A 13,010-nucleotide genomic window follows, 5' to 3' on the forward strand; every position below is an offset into this window, starting at 1 on the left:
TCATTCTCTTTGTATATTATAACGTGCTAAGCGGGCAGCAATTGATATGTTTTGGAATGCAATTTATATATAGCCTGAGCACTTGGTTCCCAAGCCAGGGAGGAAAAATCTGCCTCCAGCTTCCTATCTCCCTTCCTGGATAGCAGTGATAAAGTACAATAAACCTTTTAAATAGCTGAAATTCAGTGGACAAGGAACAAGACTGGGAGACCCAAGTTCATTTCCAGGGGATTTGAACTCCATCTTTCAGAGCACTTTGGCAAACAAAACCAATGCAATAACAGTATATGCACCTAAAAGGGGTGTAAAACCTACTAATCTCAGTGGGACTTACTTGCAAGTAAGCATGTTTCAGGCTGCACCTTTTGCATTTCCCTCATCAATGTTAAAGCCTGAACTGGTTTTAGAATTTTTCTTCTACTTCCTGTATTTCACTTAAAACTTTCCTGTATAGATTGCACACCAACAGCATCCTAGAAGCTGCATTGTACATTTGCTCCCCTACAGAAGTGGCCACATCAACACATTCACTGCTGACCATGTGAAAAGGAGATAGGTGCTTTACTGATTTTGACACCAATACATTTGCTTTAGCACAGCTGATTGCATAGCAATTTAAATCAATTATTGCTATTTTTAATAAAGTGATAAGGAAGTTCAAGAACAGGAATACCTCGGCTCACGAATGCCTCAGTTCATGACCAGATCGAGTCGTGAACAGAAATTTCTGATAAAAATTGCATTGGGTTGCAAACTCCGCATCGGGTGGCGATTGCGATCGCACCCGCCTCCCCCCCAGTGCGCCTGCGATCGCACACACCTCCCCCCACAGTGCATCCACTTCAAATTTTTGTGATTAAAAAAAAAAAGTTACAGAACAGATTAACCTTATTTACATTGAACCTTATGGGGAAATTTGACTTGGCTCACGACTAGTTTGGGTCACGACCAGAGTCCTGGAATGGATTAAGTTTGTGAGCCAAGGTACCACTGTAGCATTAACATTTTGTTTTTCATACACACAAACACATACTAATACATAATTCCTAGGCTATAATTGAAGTATTTAACATAGAGCATAACATGAATTACTGTGGAGGTTTAAAAACAACCCTCCGCAAACCATGATGACCCCATTAGAGATATGGATATAAAATTTAATTATGTTATTCTGGGGGCTGTGAATCCTCTTTCATTTTTAAAGTATCTTCATTTTTATTTAGGTTTCTTAAAATGCCAGGACAACCTTTCGGAATGATTCAAAGGTCACCTAATCTAACAGTGGGCAGATTTCAGTCTTGCGGAACTCTTGCTCTGAGTTTTGTTTGTTCATTTGCTAGTTCAGGTGCACCAACCAGAATGGTGCAAATTAGTGATTCAGGAAGAATTACAATCCAGTATGTTGCCTCAGGCAGCTAGTTATCAACTGTATCCCAAGAAAGGCTCTGAGCGAGCAAGCCAAAATCTACATTTAACTTGCTTTAGGTCAGGAATTCTAACATAAAGCTCAAATTTTCCAACATATGAACTGCATCAAGATTTATCGAAAGGCAACCAATAAATATTCCTATTTTGCAGGTGAAGAACAAACGAAGGTGTAAGGGTGAGACATTGTAAAGGGCAGGACACAAAAGTTTTAAATAAATAAATAAGGGATTAGCATGAAGTCAGCCATGCCAGAAGCGTTCTTTTATATACTTCCAGTATATGTACTTCTTATTGTGAAACTACTGAAGGTTGATAAACTACAGCAAGTCACCCAGAAATGTACCAGTACATCCTGTTCTCACTTCTATATGCTCATCCCCAAATTAATCTCCTCCTCCTCCTCTCTGTGCCAGAATCTCCCATACACAGTGGATGGGCTCACACACCATGGCAAACAATTGTGGGTTTTTTTACCTTGGTTAATTTGTTAACTTGGTCAAACCCTGTCATGGTATTTCCACATGAGGTTTTTCGAAACCACAGATAGAAACAAGATTCTGTTCTATGGATTCTCAGATGGTTTGTTGTGCTGTCCCAGCCTGGAGAACAGGCCTCATCATGAGTCTAACTAGAGAACCAGAGAGTCATTTGGCAAGAACTGTCTGCTGATGTTCTTGCCAAGTGGCTCGCCGGAAAGCTGCCCCTTTGCACAACTGTCAGAGGTGCCAGCTCTGCCCACCTCCTGCCCTAAAGATTTCTCTGGGGCAGGAGGTCAGCTGCTCAGTACTGTAGAAGGCAGAATTCCACCTCTGCCCCTCTTGTTTGTGTGCACAGAAGGGAAATGCCCAAGCAGGAGGGGAGGGGTAAACTGGGGGTAGCACCTGGTTGGGTGGACTGAGGTGGGGAAGGAGATGGGAGAAGGGAGAGAAGAATTACCACAGTAAGCATGATCATCATACAGGCACAACCTCCCCCCCACCCCACACACACACACACACACACACACACACACACACACAAAGCGTGGCCATCAGGCAGGGTTACTTGTCATGATATGAGAACTCAGCCAGTGAGACACACACATCTAGTTCCTAATTAGAAAGTCCAGTTTCATTAATGGTTTTAAATCTACAGAGGAAAAATGTCTTTCCTGTTTGGCTCCCTTCCTTCCTGGATTTTCCATGTCACCTTATACTCACTTCCACACTTTCAAGGGAGCAGAAGAAGTAACACAAAGCCTACAAAGATGACTGGATAAAAGACCAGATGTGATAAAAGAAACTGCAGTCCATTTTTCACTGGGTACAGAATGCAGTGTATACATATACTTAAAGTAACAGGCAGAGTAAATCTACAAATGCATTTATTAAAACATGTCAAATACATTTTCATAAAGGCCCCCAACATAAGCAAGCAGGCTCCACGGGGAAGTCAGCTGGCCAAAAATATCATGATGTCATGATATTTTACTCACTTTCTGGCTCTCCATGGCCCCATTCAGCAGACCCATAGGCCCTGCTTTTCATTAAATCTGCCCCTCTATACAGTGAATTGGAAACTGGGATCATTTTTTTTTCTAATTCTGTGCATTTTAGTAATAACTCAAGAGACTAGACAGATCCAGACATCATTCAAAGTGCCTTCAGGGCTATTATAATCTATATGTTCTTTTCTGCAGGACCATTTATTGCAGGTCAGCTTGCAGGACAGCTGTCTTGGAGGATTTCAACATTCATGTTGCACCTTAAGGGAGAGTAGGTTGGACTTCATGGGTGCCATGACAATCATGGGGCACTTCAATGTCACTGGTCTGACTCATTTAGCACAGGATACTCAAACGTGCTGTTTTCAGCTACATGTGAAGGACGTGAGGGTCTGGCTTTGGGGGCATGGTGTCTCTGAGACCTCCCAGTCAAGTTCCTGGTAATTTTATATGGGCAATAGTTACTACCTGGGCTGTGTGTGGAACCCCTTATGGAATCCAGGGGTGTCCTGCATGCTTTTTGTGTCCTGCATGTTCAGCCCCTGGGCTGCTTCCAGATGAGGCATTTAAGGCACCATCGCTACATTCACAGAATTTATGTGGCATCTTCATAGATCCACTGTTTGCTTGCTTTAAAAGAAAAGCCAATCACCACTTCCTTTGCTTTTTGACACTGAATTTTTGGTGGCGGCACAGCAGCAGCAGCAGTAGTTCCAGCAGGGAAGTTGGCACCCCCAGTGAGCTTGGGCCCCGGGACCCGCCACTGATCTTAATGAAAGTTGGTAGTCTTGACAAGGCCACTTTAGGCTCAACTGAAATGTCTCATGAGAGCCTTATAAAAGGAACTGTACAAGGCAGTGAAGGAGAAGAGGCAGCTGGTCACATTGCCTTCCTTCTTAAATACACGCATGTTTGATTCATCAATCAGGATCTCCCTCAGCCATGCTATGGATCTTTTCTGAAAGTGATCAGTGGGAAAGCACCACATACTCTCAGGAACCTGGTAGGCATTTTGCTGTCCTCTTCATCACTTTCACACCTACTTCTCACTTTCCAACAAAATGAGCAGCATTTCACAGCTGCAATGATTTAATGGTTCTAGTATAGATAGGTATTTGGAATCATTTAGCACTGATTAGTTAGCATATAACATAATTTTATTTTTATTCATGTGGAATATGTGACCTCTTTCTGGTGCTAAACACCAGTGGTGTCATCACAAGAAGAATTTGGGGCAGGGATCCTGGACCCTGCTCCAGTGAATGAGTTTCTAAATGCAGTAAACCCGGGTTATCCCACATTAGAATAAGTAAAATAATGAATATTCTGATCCAGAATGCACTTCACCGATTAATGGATTAACAGGATGGAATGGACTTACGGATGTATGTATACAAGTGATAGTGGAAATAGACAAATTCATTCATTTCTAATGGCAACTCCAGTTTGCACATTCATTTATTGATTTCCTAATAGTTTCCTCCAACGACCTCATGACGGCAAATCCTCATTTCATTCTCACTGCAACCATGTGAGATGCATTACATGGAGAAGTCCACGGTCACTCAAGAAGCTCATGGCTGGGGCAAGATTTGAACCTAAGTCTCCACAAGAGTAGACCAACTTCCTGATCCTACAGAAGGCAGTTTGGTACCATCCAGAAGATTTGGTATGCATTTTCCACAGTTGGTGTCCATTTGCTCAGTGGCTGATGGAAATTCAGTCCAAAACATGTGGAAGGTGTCAAGCTGCCTGCCTCCATCTTACAGAAAACCAGTTATATCTCCCCTCTAGGGAGATCTTTCTATGGTGCTTATCAATTGTTCTCAATTGTTCCTATAAATGATTAAAGCCTCAAAAGCAACAAGTGAACCAGGAGAAAATAAGAAGTGTTTGTCAGTTCCTAAAATTAAACATCAAGGTGTCTTGTTTTTCAGGAGCAAATACGTATATAGAATGTCACCAGGAATTTAAATCAGTTACATCCCTCGGCTAGAATGTCACCACCCTCACCAGGAAAGCCTGCAAGTTCTCTGTGTGTAAAATGAAAGATGACTATGTACCTTGACCTCAGTCATAACATTTTATGATTATAATTTACTAAGACATGGAAGCTATTTTCTCCTGTAAGGCTGTCCATCACCTTCTCTTTATGCAAGTTTTAATGGCTAAATTGGGGGGAAAAGGAAGCCATAGGCGTTCATTGCCTGTAGGGAGCTCTACTTAAGCAAAAACATGAGACTGCCTGAACCTACCGACCCCCACCCCCACCCCCGAACACACGCGCGTGTGCGCTGTTTTTTTTAACCTGCAAAAGAATTCATTTTGGCAACATGCTGGAAATGTATGAAAATAACATAACAGCTACAGTTTTTCCTTCCTGTAATTTTATTTTTATGACAGCATTTTAAAATATGTGTTTATTTGACACTTCACTGCTGTTATATACTGTATGTTTTGGAATGTTAGCCCTTTCAGCCACACACGAAGCTCAAAAAAGATATTTTCATGCTCATATACAGAAAATGTTGTTTTAACTTTAGGGGCTATATGGGCAGATGGCCAGGGGGAGGGGCCTGGGGAAAAGCAGTAAGTCCAAAGCTGCTACAAAGTTCACAATTCATACCATTCACAAGCATGTGAGAAGAATCGAGAGGCAAAATCTTGTTTTACCTTAATCCCAGTCCAGTTTGTCACAGTTCAATGTGGTCCCCAAAGCTGGGCTACCTTTCTAGATAAACTTTACAAGTTGTTGTTGTTACAGCCAAGCCATTTCTTTGTAGCTTCCGTGTAGTACCTCAGGGGAACAGAACCTGCAACCCAGGGGCCATGAGTGCTCCACCAAAGCCCTCCTGCGGCCTCCAGCAGTACCCAGCTCCTCGGCATTGCTGAACTCTCCCCCAACAGTCTTGATACAGGCCATTCATTCCTCCGTGCTAGCAGTGCTTTGTATCATTCAGGGTCACATGTGGGAATGTGCGTGTACTACCTCCAACCCAGAATCAGAGGTGGCTCTCAGGCCAAAGGGCTGCACACCCTGTTGCATGCTCTTATTTGTGAATATGGTAAAGTCCTGTCCAGGTGACACACACAGTGGGCATTGGCAAAGGTCCCATTCACCCTGAGAAGCTCTTGGAAGCTTCATCCCACTGGTGGGAAGGAGCAAAGGGGAAAGGGGGCTGGGGTCAAACTGCCAAAAATACTGGCTTATTTTTAGTTTAAACTTCTCACTTCTAGGAAGACCCTGGGGAAAACCACACAAAAGCCAGGAGCCTCCAAACAATCAGTGTTCAGGAGAAAGGCCCAGGCCCAGGCAAGTTGGTCTAAAAAGAATCTGGAATACCTGAAGAAGAAGAATTGGCCCTCCAATATCTCCTCTGATGTCTCCAGCAGAGGCATATTGTGATAAACAAGGGAAACAATGCTCTTGTAAAGTCTGGAGATACGTATGATGGACCAAGGAAGGATCAAGCCTTGGCAAAGATTAAAGGAGGAGGGGAAAAGATAGAACGACTGGTCTCAAGACTGAGAAGGGAAATTCAACAAGGAAGAGGTACTATAAGAGATCTGACAAATTTGAAAAGTTGATATCATAGCAAAAAGACCATTTACTGGGATGAATCTACAAACTATTATTGCAATATGATACAGAAGCTGAACAAGTTAGAACATGCATTATAAGTGGGATGCAGAACTTAGGAGAAGAAATATTCTTCAATCAATGCGAAACTTTATGGACAAAAGGAATGAAATTTACAGCTAGCCAAACATTATGTGAGAATTGGTATAAATGTTCTTTTATTGGTGTAGTAGTCCTAAAAATATTTTTAAAAATGAACAATAACTATAATGGAAAGTTATGGAAATGTAAGAAGTGGAAGGGACTCTTTACCATATGTGGTGAATGTGCAGTAAGGTTAAAAAGTTTTGAAAAGACATACATACAGAAATACAGAAAATTCTGAAAATTAATTTCCTAAATGAATCCTGAGAATATGTTACTGAGTATCCTACCAGAAACTCTTCCAAGAAATATGGTAGTATTATTTAAATATATGATAGCAACAGTCAGGATTATAATTGCAACAAAAATGGAAGAAGACTGTTCAGTCAGTGAAGACTGGAAAAAAAAACAAGCTAGCTGAGTGTGCAGTGATGGCAAAATTAACCAACTATGTAAATAGAACACCAGGCCAAGATTTTAAAGATAAATGGAAAGCTTATTATGCATTTTTACTTAACAACTGTGACTAAAAATAGAGCTTGAATAAAGATGATTACATTGACATTAAAATATTTTAATAACTTATAAAAAGAAAATGCAGTTAATGAATGTAGTTACAATTAGAAAGCTTACCTTTTTTTATTTGTAACTGAGAGAAAATGTGGAACCTTTGGACATTATTGCGTTCTGAAAAATGGTGGGGAAGAAGAGAAGGGGAAGGAGTAATAGATAGGGAGTGGGGGAGGGGGAGAGAGAGGAAAGAGGGGGAAATTCTGATCTGATTTCAGGATATCTACAAGCAATTTAATTTAATTCCATGTGAAATTATAAGTCCTATTTGGCTATCTATAACTAAAGGTACATTTTGGCTATAACCTATAACTACCTATACTATACTCAAATAAATTGTAGATATAAGTTTAGATGAAATAATGTCAACTGTTGTTTCTTTGTGGAACTTCTTGTACCCAGATATTTAACTAATCCTAGTATGTGTCCCTTGGTAATCTTTTCTTCTGATGCATCTGCTTTTTTCTGTTTCTTATTATCTACAAATTAAATAAAATAGTTAAAAATAAATAATACTGCCTTCCAGTCTACTCTCAGAGAGATGCCCCAGAAGACTACCATGGTTCATGCTACTGAAAGGCATCAAGAGGTTCAGCAGAGACACACTTCTCCAGGATAATCAAAGAAGACCTTCTGATAACCAGGTCCAAAACCAAATTTCAATGGATCTAGATAAACTGCATCATCCAAAAATTCCTGAAGCTGAGAAGCTCAATTGGTCACAGCAGGCTAGTAGGTAATCCAGCTTTTCTTTTGTGGGTGTCACGACCAGGACTTGGCTAACCCTGCAAGTATCTGCAGAACCAGGGGACACCTTTGCAGGTGCTTACAGGGAGGGAAGAGCCGAAAGCCAATTACGCAGCACAGCTGGAGGCCCTGGAGACCAAGTGAAATGTATTTCTGCACTACCACTTCTTGCCCCAGCAATGGATGTTGTCTCCATGACTCTCTTGTACTCTGGCCTGCTGCCTTGACGTGCCTTGAACTTTGCTCCTGCCTTGGTCCTGTTGGACCTTGAGGGCTTCAGTCTGCTCCTGCCTTGCTCCTCTGTGTTCCTGCTTGCCCTTGCCCAATCCTGCACCTGTTCCTGTTTCCAGGCAAGCCTGCATCCCCAGATACCCACCCCTTTCCATCCCAACCTCACCTACCCCCAAACATGACTGCCTTCCCAGTACTTGACTCCTAGGACATTTTCGTGGACACTGCTACCTGTCTGTGCAATTTGGACCATGCATTTCCCCTGCCTGCAGCCATGATCTGCCACCCCATTCTTGTCTCCAAATGCCCCCTAGCCCCAGTGCTCTGTTCCCGGCATTCTGCCTCTCCACGAATGCCCCCCACACCCCATGCCTTACAGCAGGCCTGACTGAAATAAGCCTCTGACCTCCTGAAAAAGCTCCACTAAGTGCAGACACAGTGATGGCAGGTGAGTGTAATCTCTACACCACCTTTATTGCTGCAGACAATGAAACATTGTTCATTGTTTGAACAATGAGATCTAGCCCACGTTGACTGAACTCAGTCTGAATTTGCTGTTGCTCTAGTCAATATCTTACTTGCTTTATCATCTGCAGTGCCCAGGAAAACTAGAAGTCTCCATAGAGAATGCCCAGGAGCAATTTATCAATCTCTTGAGCTATTTCTCCATTCCAGAGATCAACCAGTGTTTCCAAATAATCACCAACTGAGTTTACAAGAGATCTCCAAGAGCCACCAGAAAACCAGTTGGGGATATCAGAATAGACCGGCTTCACCAGTCTCTGCCCCTGCAGAGATTCAGAGTGCCAACAAATTTGAACCCAACCAGGAGGTGATCAGAAAGAAAAATCTGAAAAACCAGATCCGAAGTGTGGCCTGCTGAATGAGTGGTGCCAGATCCCAATGGAGCAGACCCACGGTTGAGATGGAAGCCAGAAAGTCCTGAGCCACTCTCAACAAGGCACAAAGATGCCATCAACAATCACAATATATGTTGAAATTCCTCAGCACAAGCCAGAAAGACTCCATCAACTATCACAAGAACACCTTGGCTAGCTTAGAAAGGGAGACTGTGAGGCAGCAGGGTAGAGGATATGCACACAATCACTCTTCTGCCTCAAACAGCCATCTCCAGGTACACACACATGAAACTGGAAGGCTGTGGGATGGGGCACTTGGACAGGGGTATAAAACCAAGACGGACCGCTGTAGCTCCACCTCCCATGCGCCAGCCCTTGCCTGCTGTAACACAAAGGTGGACAAGGCTGGGAGAGCTTTTTACTTCCTCAGTTTCATTCAGTCAGGTCTTCATGATGCAGGCCGGGCTGCCACGCTCTCCCAGGATCAAGTCTGGAATGGCAGCTATGTTGCCATGCACCAACTTGGCTTTCAGTAGTAGCACATTCAATCCAGGGAAATTGTCACCAGACTACTCAGGGAGGTAGCTTGGGAGCAAGCAAGATTAAGCCAAACAGCTTTAAATTACTTAATTTAGATTAAACTAACAACCTTAATCATGCTTAAAATCAAGTCATTCTCACTGAAATGAAAGCAATGTGCTGATGACTGGGATGCTAACTTCCTAGTGGCATTAGATAAAAATAGCTCTGTCGGCTTATGTCTGATGGTGTTGCTCCTGCTGCTGAATTCCTGAAGAAGTTTCGTGTATGTTCTTGACATCTTGGGCACTCTGCAGCAGCTCCAGATGACATTTTGTTTGCAAAGGAAATCAGGATGGTGGGGGAGCACGGGGGGAGCGGGGTTGTAGAAGTCTGCAGGCCGTTTGCCTCCCACCCTTGCACTAGTGTAAAGTTTCTACCACCTATAGAAATCTTGATTTCATCCATACAGATGTACCCTGTACAATACTTTGAGCAGTATGCTGTGGTGCAGAAGCAGTAATGTAAATTACATGGCATTAGTGCAGACTACTCCTGCAGAACAGTGTAAACTGACATGCCCGTTTCCATGGGAAAGGGCACTCTGGCTAATGCTGTTGCTATTGTGCCGGGGTAGGTTAAGGTAGTGCAACTTAATTTACATTAGCGGATGCATCCTACTGTATTGTCTGTCCAATTCTGTTTATCAGGCGGCAGAGCAAGATGTTGCACAAGGCATTTCACAAGCTATTGTACAAGGTATTACACAACTCATCACAATTCCATCAGGCTAGGGGTTGCTTGTGCTAGTTGTGCTTACCGTTTCATTAGTGGATGTAACTTTTCTGTTCATGTAATGTTGAATATAGTCAATTATTGCAGTATGGAAGGTGATTCATGTGTATTCCACCAGAGTATTGTGTGACAAATCAAACACTTAAAATCAAAGCACAGATTTGGAGGCAGAGTTTATGTTGCGGTTTGCTGAAATGTATCTGTCAGCTGTAGCTGTCAGCAGAAGTGTGGAAGAAACAGCAGCTGCTTTGTACTGCCAAAGAGCAATGGAACAAGCCGAGCTCCAAAACAGATTGGAAAGTGTTTGCTTCTAATGAACCTCTTGAAGAAGTGGGGCCCATTTGTTCTATGCTTCTTTTACCTGGGCGATAATATCACTACTGCAGAAATATCAAACAGGTCAGATGTGTTGTCCCAATAGCAATGGCCTTGCTAATATGATTTGAATGAAAAAGTTTTCTTACTAAGGTTGGGAGCTCTATATGACACAGGGCCATATTCAGCAGCGTTCTTACTCTTCTACTGATTCCCTTCCACCCTGCCAATGTTATTCCACAAGCAGTGGGTTCCACCAATTCCATTGTACAGGTGGGGCCCTCTGCTCATGCAACACGGACTGAGCACCTTCTCTGTTTGCTTCTTGTTATCTGCTGCAAAGTTGTTCCAACTTATGGCGATCCTATGAATGAAAGCCTTTCCAAGTGTCCTGCTCAGCTCTTGTAAACGCGAGAGCATGGGCTCCTGTGTGGAATTCAAGCATCTCCTCCTCTTGGGAAGCCCAGCAATAGATGGAAATGCTCATTTCTGAATTAGGACAGCTCAGCGGAGTTCCCAGAAATTCTAAATCATACCTGGGCAAGAAGCGAGGGCCAGTTGCACAACAGAATCAATGAGCAGAAGGGAAGCAATGGAGGCCTACGTGCCTTGCTTGATACTGCCCATACTTTCCAATCCCAGGCACCTTTAGTTGAAAGTAATTCCCACTGAGAAACTTTTTTAAAGGCTCTAAATGCACCTAATTACGCAAAAGTAAGTAATTACAGTATATTTGAACTGGATTGCAGGTGTACTCCGATCCATAAATGTCTTGTGCAAGCAAAGAAGCATTTCCATTTGTGTACAGCAGCCCAGCTGAATTCCCCGTTTCCCCATCCTGCTAAAGTCCAACCCCATGGCATTCCACTGGGTCTGTCAACCCACAGGAACAGCTTTTGGCAGGTGCATCCATGTGTGTATGCACACGCATGTGTAAACCAGGAGTTGTGGCATGTGTGTGCATGTGGGGGTGAAGTGAGAACAGAAAATCCTATAGTGCGAGTAGAGTTTGACTCAATCTTCTCTAAGCCCTCTATGATTACATGTTGATTACAGAATATAGATCTTGCAGGAAGTGTAAGATGTGTGGAGTTAGTAAGATATGCTTGAGAACAGTGAGGGTGCTAATTTATGGATAGAGAAGCAAATTTAGAACCAATTAGTATAATTTAAATACAATTACACCTCACCTTTGCCGGGAAGGTTGTGGCAGGTGACCTGTGCCCCTGCAGGGTTGGCTGTCCAGGTGTAATGGTGCATGCAGAACTCCAGGGCATCTGTTGCTTGCCCTCCTTTCCTTTAAACTGGGCTGAACAGAAAACTGTCCTCTGTAAAGGAAAATGTATGGCTACCCTCCTGTTTGAAATGTCCAATCTGTATCTAAACATTTTGTTGCTAGGCTTAGTGCTCATGTTTATTATTTTTCATCTTCTGTCTATGATCAATGATAAATCCTGGAAAACAGGAGAAGTGCCAGATGACTGGAGAAGGGCCACTACAGACCAGTTAGACATCAATCCCTGGAAAAATTCTGAAGCAAATTGTTTAAAAAACCAAATGATTAATTTAGCAAAAATAAATCCTGCTGGACTAATTTAATCCCATTTTTGAATGGAATAACACACAGAAGGAACACTGTGAAAATAATCTACCTCAATTTCAGCAAAGTTTTCAACATAGTGCCCCATGACATCCTGATAAGCAAATTAGTCAAAAGTGGACGAGATAGAAAAAAAATTAGGTGAATCAAAAACTGGCTGCTAAATCAGACACAAAGAGGCTCATCAATAGCACCTTCTCAAACTGGAGTAAGATAACTAGCGGGATGCCACAGGGTTCAGTCCTAGGCCCAGTGCTCTTCAACATCATTATTAAGGATTTAGATGAGGAAGTACAAGGAACGATAATCAGATTTGCAGACCATACCAAACTGGGTAGAATAGCTAATGCCCTAGAAGACAGACTAAAAATGCAGGGCCATCATGATAAACTTGAACAGGGCTGAACGCATCAGAATGAGATTCAATAGGACAAATGCCAAGTCCTCCACTTAGGAAAAAGAAACCAAATGCATCAATACAGGATGGGGGATATATGGCTCAACAGTATTGAAAAGGAAAAAGACCTTGTAGTTACTATGGACATCAGGCTAAATATGAGCCAACTGTGGGATGCAGCCACAAAAAGGGCAAATGCTATTTTGGAATGCATTAATAGAAGCATTACTTCCAAATCACAAGAAGTAGTAGTTCTCCTATACTCTACACTAGTCAGACCTCACCTAGAATACTGTGTCTACTTCTGGGCACCAAGTTTTAAGAAAGATACAGAAAAATTA

General features: G+C 42.5%; 1 protein-coding gene across 5 annotated transcripts in view; it reads right to left on the reverse strand.

Annotated features, from left to right (window-relative positions):
* Positions 1-13,010, reverse strand: part of FILIP1 (filamin A interacting protein 1) — a 107,217-nt gene that overhangs the window by 81,974 nt on the left and 12,233 nt on the right. The window contains exon 2 of one of the 5 annotated variants that reach the window (XM_044421618.1): positions 7,269-7,322. The exons of the other annotated variants lie outside the window; for them this stretch is intronic. The gene's annotated coding sequence lies outside the window, so the exon portion shown is untranslated. The remainder of the gene's footprint in view (positions 1-7,268; positions 7,323-13,010) is intronic. 5 annotated transcript variants of the gene reach the window in all.

This window comes from Varanus komodoensis, unplaced genomic scaffold, assembly GCF_004798865.1.
Source record: "Varanus komodoensis strain SLA01 unplaced genomic scaffold, ASM479886v1 scaffold12, whole genome shotgun sequence".
Classification (NCBI taxonomy): domain Eukaryota; kingdom Metazoa; phylum Chordata; class Lepidosauria; order Squamata; family Varanidae; genus Varanus; species Varanus komodoensis.